The sequence below is a fragment of the Nelumbo nucifera genome, chromosome 1, assembly GCF_055504915.1.
Source record: "Nelumbo nucifera cultivar China Antique chromosome 1, China Antique-T2T, whole genome shotgun sequence".
NCBI classification, from domain to species: Eukaryota; Viridiplantae; Streptophyta; class Magnoliopsida; order Proteales; family Nelumbonaceae; genus Nelumbo; species Nelumbo nucifera.
The window spans coordinates 116757531-116765712 of record NC_142649.1 but is presented as its reverse complement, the minus strand read 5'-3'; the positions used below and the strand labels follow the sequence as shown (position 1 = coordinate 116765712).

The window sequence follows — 8182 nt, the reverse complement described above, 5'->3', positions numbered from 1 at the left end:
AGAATAGTACTCTTCATTGATTCAGCCTTAGGGGGCTGGCTACCAAAATTAATAAAATAAAAGGAAAATAAAGCACTACTTATTAACTTAATTCTCTATCACATGGTTTGATCTTTGATGGTAATCAGTAAGGCCTAATAGTAAGCCTCCGGATTTGCTACCCACTACTTGTTGATTGGCCTGCATTCTGCCAAGTGGTTTCCTCGGGAAGGGCAATACATGGCTACTGCCATGTTGGAGGACATGAATCCTACTACCTGATTAAAAACCCTAAATTCCTAGACCTTAAATCCTAAAATCTAAACTTCAAACTTTTAATCCTTAAACCTTAAACCCTAAGCCCCTAAGCCCTAAAATTTTAAAATTTAAGTTTTAAACCTTTAAATCTTAAATCCTAAAATTCTCAAATCTTAAACCCTAAACTTTAAATCCTAAATTATTATGGTAGGATGTATATCAGATAGAATGTTATTTCTTTGGTAAATCATTTTTGCGAAGCAACAATGGGGAGTATGATGCCAAGACGGGGATGACTGATATCAAATTGATTTTGATGGTAATAATGATTTTGGACATCTAGTGTTTTTTTTTTTTTTTGAAGGATGAATTTTGGGCATCTAGTTAATGATATTAGTGATGGCCTGGGGATGTATTCACCTAAAATTAGATGGTTCCAACTTCCAACTTACAAGCACGTGGGCATTAATGACTTTTTATCATCTCAAAATTAAAAAAACAGTGGCACTTCATCCGATGGTTACCATTTGTCATCTCTTTACCTATGCTTACCATACAACCAGAGTTAAAGCGCTAAGTGTAGGAAAGAATTAAAGAAAGCCACTCCACTTCCATCACTTTATGAGGAAATCATATTTTTATTCTGCTGGCAAAGTATGTTGCTACCTTCCTGTTCTTTTTGAACTCGTCTAGGTTAGTAAAGCTAGGTACGGGGTCAATCCTTATTCGGTATAGTGTTTGGACCTGGTTAATCTGTACCCTGTTCATTTCTTAGGTCTGAGCTTAACACTATTCATGTTCATGCTGGACCCTTAACTGGACTAGATTTAAGGACTAACATTTTTAGGGGTGTAAACCAAAGCCTTCTCCACTCTCCTGTAAAATCCTCTTGTATCAACGAACTTCTCAAGATTCTCTATGATCGCCTTCTTGAGATCCGGATCCGTGGTCAGCGTATCGGAAGGTTGCGGGATGGTCAAGATTTGAGTCATTTGACGGGAGCACCAATAGTCCTTCCCATTATGATAAACCGTATGTGTGGAGCTTCACTACCTTTCTTGTTTGATGGCTTTTTTTTTATCTCTATGACTAGGATGTGAGACCAGTAAGAATCGAGCACTTTGTCTCTCTGTGTTTATTCGTGAAAAGTGAAAACTGAGGTCTAAGGAACGGATTTTTTATCGTTGATTCGAATTGAGATTTCGGTTGTTGGTGATGGGACTTGGGAGAGGGTTCGGCCCGGGCAACAGGTAGATGTATGTCCACTTCAATTCCTTTAATACCTTGGAAGAACGTCAACGATTTGTTGGTTTTTGTCAATGGAAACGACGAGCCTTTTCTCCTGACCTTATCGGGATTGTTCACTTTGAGTCTTGGAGCGCAAGGGGGGAATCTTGGTGCCCAAGACAAGTAAACGTTGGCACACCAAGCGTACCGAGGGGTGACTCGGTGAGGCCGTGGAACTCACTAACTCAGCGATGACGAGGTCGAGTTGAGACTTGAGAGGAGGGTCAACCGGTCAAGGCTGCGGAGATGATAGAAGAAATCGTCCGAGATCTCGTCGGGTAGAGTGGACGTAGAAGGTAGAACTCATTGGCGATGGTTCGAGTAAGGATAAAGGAAGCCGCTGCCTGCCGCCGGCGCCGGGCTTCCAGCAAGTAAATAAATACTGGACAATGCTAATTGCTAACTTCACGCCCCACGGGTGAATCCTTCCGTTCATGGAGCCCTTGTTACGTTAGCATTGTCATCATTCACCAAAGGCCCCTCGTTACCGGCTTCTATTTAATAATAATAAACATTATTTATTTAATAAATAATAATTATTTTAATAATATTAAAAATAAAAAAAAAAAATTAATAATAAAAATTATTATGAAATATCTATTGTTAATTAATTAATTTATTTATTCATAATAACTTTTAGTCATAGTATTCATTTAATAATAATATATTATTAGAATAACAATAATAATTCATTTAATAATAATAATAATAATAATAATAAAATAATATCATTATAAATATTTATTATTAATTAAAAACGTTATTATTTATTTATTTTAAAGAAATAATAATATTAATATAATAATATTTCTTCAACAAAAACAACAATAATAATAATTATTATTATTATTATTACTTAATGAAAATAAATAAATATTACAATCCAATAATTATTACAAATAATAAATAATTTCATTTTAATTTATATAAATATTTACTTAGTAAAAAGAATGTTTAGTGATATGTTTGTTAACATTAATTAAAATATTTTTATTTATTATTAGTTAATAATAAAAAAATAATTATTTATTTAAAAAAATCATAACATTTGTTTATTAATATTATAATATTTTAATTTAATATTCTTTTCATTATTTAATATTATCAAACGATCTATTTATAAGGGTAAAATTTCAGATAATGGAGAATTTCCACTTAACATTTCAGACTAAAATAATAGATTATTGAATTTTAGATTTATCATATGCCACTTAAAGTTTTGATAGCTTTGAAAGTTTTTCAATATAATCTTACCATGCACGTTGGTGCAGAAAAGAAGAGTCTAACCAGTAACCATGGTATGGAAAAGGTATGACACCTAAAAACTTGAAAATGACCAAATCAATAGTCGTTTTCCTTGAAAAAATGTGGAATGTGTTGACTGTTGACCCAACCAGCTGGAAAACTGACACTTAATTGCCAAACAAAAAAAAAAAAAAAAGATGGCCCTTTGTTTAATTTACAAGAATAAGCAAGCATGTGGCAATTGGGGCTGTTGGTTGGCTTCTAAGTTCCAGCTTTCCGTTCCCGGCCCGAATACTTGTAGTTTGTTTTGTACAATAGAGATTAGAGATAGAGGTGGATCCCCTTGCCCTTGGGTTGCTGGTCCTTAAATTAAGATTGTGTTGTGGGCCCAGGCCCCACTCAACGTTGACGACCATCGACCACTGCTGCTGCTTCTGCCATAGTAGAGGACATGGCTTCCATGCTCTTAATCTTCTGCTGCTGCTTCAAATGCAGGAATTGAAGGAGGCACTGTAGTGCGATTTGGGGATTGTCGTTCTTCATAAGCTCCTCAGCCACTTCAGCAGGGGTGACCTCCACCACCTCCTTTATCAACCCTTGGATTTCCTCAACCTTAGAAGAGAGGGAATCATCATCATCATCATCAATTCCAAGGTAATTAGAAGCAAGTATCTTGAATCCACCGGGAGTGCAGTAGGACATATGAATGTGCATGTCCATGCGGCCTGGTCGAAGTAGAGCCGGGTCCAGCCGGTCCTTATGGTTGGTTGTCAACACGATGATCCGTTCATCGCCGCAGCTCGACCATAGTCCATCCACGAAATTCAGCAGCCCTGAAAGTGTCACCTTGTTTTGTTCTTCTTCCTTCCTCCGGCTGGGATTGGCTTGTCCTTGTCGATCTTGAAAATCAACACTACAATCGATGTCCTCCACCACGAGTATGGATCGGTTCGCCGTCCCGACCAGCAAACTTCTGAGCTCCGAGTTGCATCGAACGCTCGTCAGCTCCAAGTCATATACGTCGAAGTTGAGGTAATTAGCCATGGCCGCGATTAAGCTAGACTTGCCCGTGCCTGGAGGTCCATACAGCAAATATCCTCGTTTCCAAGCCTTCCCTACACTCTTATAGAATTCCTTCCTCTTCACAAACCTATCCAGATCCTCCATTACTGCTTTCTTCAGATCCGGCTCTATGGCCAGCGTCTCGAAGGTCGCTGGGTGATCCAGGTTAATCGATATCCATGCGTCTGATGGGTTATCGTAATATCCGTTGTAATTCGCGGTTAACAGTTTCAATGTCTTCTTCTCGTCCTTGATGGCCTTTGATTTCTCCAATATGTACGGAAAGTAAGAAATCAAAACCTTGTCTTTATACTTCTTGTGGAAGCTTAGCTCGAACGATCGGACTTCAAATTGGACTGTCGAATTGAACTGGCGCCGGTGGTTGAAAATCTGGGACTCCACCGGCGCACATACGAATTTCCACTTGAATCTTACACGGTCGAAAACATCTACTATCTCTTCGTTTCTCTCCATGGTGACAGTAAAGTTCTTCTCCTTCTCAGGTTTTCCTGACCTTCACTCTTCGGGTGGAGGGGTTGACTTTGGTGCCCAAGTAAATCTCGGCAGCGTCATAGATTTCATTGCTGGTGAGGCCGTCGAATTCTTCGATGACCATGATTAGCTCAGAGGAGAAACGGCCGAGGAGGCTTCGGATGCCGGAGAAGATGTAGTCTTGAGTTTCGTGGGGCAAGAAGTCGTAGACTATCGAACGGACGAGCATCACCGATGCAGCCAGAGAGGCAGCGGTGGATAAAATTGTTTTGGATGAGACTGCACTGTTTTCAGAAAACATCGTTTCTACTTTGGGATCACGAGCTAGGGCTTGAGGTATTTGAAGATTACTTCAAAATTAGTTCAATTAGCGGAACCTCTCTCTCTCAATCGATCTGAATCGATCTCTCTGTCTCTGGTGTTTGTTTCTGGCCAATGCATAAACAGATTTTTATACTAGAGATGAGAAGAAAAGGAAGTATCATCCTCTCTTTGACCGTGGAATAAACAAAATAAAAAAAAATTCCATCAAATCGTCGAGGAAATGTCATGGAAGGAAGGCGGAATACCGTAAGTGAAACGGAGGAGGATTAAATTAAAAAAAGAAATTACTTTAAAAAAGATGTATGTACATATATGTACAGTATGCACTAATAAATTTACCTTCTTATCAAACGTTTTTTAAGTTGTAATGGATGCAAACACCAATTCATTCTATGCTCACTTGAATTCAAATTTACTTCTTATTTTTGCATCTTATTATTAATAATATTCATTAAAAATGTATTTTCTGTTATTTGTCAGTGCATAAATATAATATTGTCAAATACAGACAAAAATGAACCAACCGAGATTTATACTTCATTTGCATCGTTTCCAACCACAGCTAAAGGAAAATTTTCGCTTATTGAATTCGCCCCACAAGGTTTTCATTTAAATATTCATTCCATATTTTGTCAGTCCATTTCATTAGTGAATTTTTATTGAGATTTTACCTTGTTATTTAGATCTCTGAAATTCTTTTTATCACTTCATTAGTGAGTTACTATTGTTACCCAACTTTTTGCTGTTACTTTGTTTCTATTATCATCGTAGATTTCTATGATTTCAGGTTTGACTGAAAATAAATCCTCTACATATCATATGGGTCCTAATGAGTTGAAAACCAACTTCTTGAATTTTTGTGGGTTGGACTTGCTTGTTCCCATTTAGACCTTTTCATGGGCCGGGTAGCCCGACGGCCCAGCCCGGCCCGGCTTAACACCCCAGTCAGGCTTGAGATTTTTTGAAAAAGCTCGGCCCGAGCCTGGCCTGGCCCAACTAATTTATATAATATAAAATATATAATATTTATTATAATATATATATATATTAATAATTTAATATATATATATATATATATAATTTTTATTTTTTCTTTTAAATTGCTCTCTCTTTCTGTTCAGCAGCATGAACTTTACTTCAGGCTCAGGTCCAGCCCAGGCTTTGGGCTTTTTATCAGGACCGAGAATAAATACATACAAAATAATATAAAATATAAAGTTTTGCACTCTATATATATTTATTTGCATTTGTACCTCAGGCTAAGGCTCGAGGCTCAGTTTAGAAGAGTACAAATATAAATACGAAGATTGTACACTTTCCAAACTGAGCGTAAAAATCAGTAAATTCCTTTGTGTCTTTGTATTCGTAACACAATCAATGAAACAATCAAATGAAAAGCATGTCTATCTAATACCTAAAGAATAGGCTCAAGCTGCTCAACAGCATAGGCTGTTGAGACAGTTTCTGGGTTGGGGACGTTCTGGGCATTTGGCTGTTGCGATGCTGCTCAACAGCATGGCAATTATCTCCATGTTCCCCGAGGATCTTATGAATAGGGATGGCAATTATCTCTATTTCCCCGATTCCGGGTGGGATGGATTTTCCCAATGGGAATGAGAAAATTTTAATTATTTTAATTTGACTTTTTTAAATAAAATAAAAAACAAAAACAAAATGGTTAACGTCATAAAAAATCACGGTGAATGGGGATACCCGTGGGGATGGAGATGCCTGCCCTGCCCCGTTGTCATATTCCTACTTGTGAAGCTCCCTTATATACCTTTCATCATTGTCATCACAGCATTCGTGCTATCTGAGCCTGAAATTAACAATCACACACCAAGCTAATAAACTGGAGGAAGAGAAAGAAGGGCAACAAACACTACAAGTAGTAGGTAGATAGTTGAGTTGATCATCGGGAGAGAGGGAAGCAGCGCCGAGAACGGGACATGGAGAGAAGGGGAATTGGGGGGGACGGGGGGATGGGAGATGCAGACGAGTATGGAAGTGGTTTCATCAGAGAGTCCCAGGGGGTGTTGGAAGATAAGTCTTAGTCATGGGTCGCACTGGTATGGCGCCACCATGAACAGCCCATGGCTGCAGACATTCTCCAGATTGAAGGTTGAAACCGACTCCCCAAGCGGCAGAGTGAGAAAACACGAGACAACGACGATGACACCTCCACTTCTTGTAGCCTGTGGCCATCTCTTCTCTCGTCGGACTCCTTTCTCCATAGAATCCTCTGATCTTGCTTGTTCAGCAAGGGTAGACGAATCTGAACTCTGATTACCGTTGACAAGAGAGTCCAGCTTCTAACAGTCGCTGATGATAACAGTCCGGCTTCTACAGGGCAAAGTCCAAAATACTTGAGGGGGTCGTTGGTGATGGCTGTTAATCGCTGCCGGTTGGAAAGGGAGAGAGTGAGAGTGACCGGGGAAGGCAGAGTCCGGGAGTCTCGAGAAGGAAGTGGAATGGAACGAATGAGAAGCCGACGGCATGAAGGATAAACTCTGTTTAATTCATTTCACGCATTACGCCACGTCGCCACGACCCAAAAGATGCGTGGCACGTCTTCGTGCGGCGCGAGCGGTACAAGTACGGACTCTGCCCTAATACTCTAATAGAAGCCGGACTCGTGCCACTATCTTGCTATCCTCCAACTCCAATGAAGCACATGCCAGCGATGAAAATTAGTTAAGTTCACATGATGTTTTGAATTTATTTAAAAGCGGAAAATGTGCTTGTCGTGATTCTCGATTTTCCGATAAATTTTAGTAATTATCAAAGCATAAAAAAATTAATTAATTGATAGATTGTTGAGCTTTTTTATTTTTCTTTCTTTTGTTCTTTTATGTTTTTTTTTTAACCAACGGATTGTTGATTTGGGGCTTTGAGCTTCACCGGACGTTTAAGTAAACTTTGCATTTTAATGCTATCGAGCAACCCAATCTTTGGATGTTGTATCAAATAATACTTCTAATTTTTGTAATGTATGTTTTGTTAAGAAACTTGATATATATATATATATATATATATATATATATTAATTAACTAAATAAAATAATCCATATATATTGATATTGTTCCTAATTTCTTTTTATATTTTCAAATACAATTTATTCCTTCATATTTATTTTTATTAGATTATATCATTTCTGATATAATATATTTTTATAATTTTATTTTATAAAGCTTTACTTAATTTACGTATGTTCTAGTACTTTTTCATAACCAAATTTAAAGAATGTTTTTGTAATGAGGATAAAAAATTAATACCAGCAAGGGAGGGGGCGGGGTCTGTAAGAGTAGGGGCGAGTGAATTCAAATGGAGCAAAACCCGCTTGCAGGAAGGCGTTGGGGGGCTTAGTCATGGTCCAAAGTCTCTAACCCAGTCCAAATGCTATTTTTTATTACATTAATATTATTATTTTATTTGACAATTATATTTAAAATTTTCATATTAGTATAATTTATTTTTAAATAAAAATAATTTATAAATTGGTAGATCCTACCATTACTTGTCATGGGTGAACAT

At 37.6% G+C, this 8182-nt stretch overlaps 1 pseudogene across 1 annotated transcript; it reads right to left on the bottom strand.

Moving 5' to 3' along the window:
* Positions 1-2850: 2850 nt before the first annotated feature.
* Positions 2851-7395, bottom strand: LOC104601809 (AAA-ATPase At3g50940 pseudogene; annotated as a pseudogene). The gene has a single exon (XR_016079636.1). The product of XR_016079636.1 is annotated as an AAA-ATPase At3g50940 pseudogene (transcript).
* Between the last annotated feature and the right edge of the window lie 787 nt (positions 7396-8182).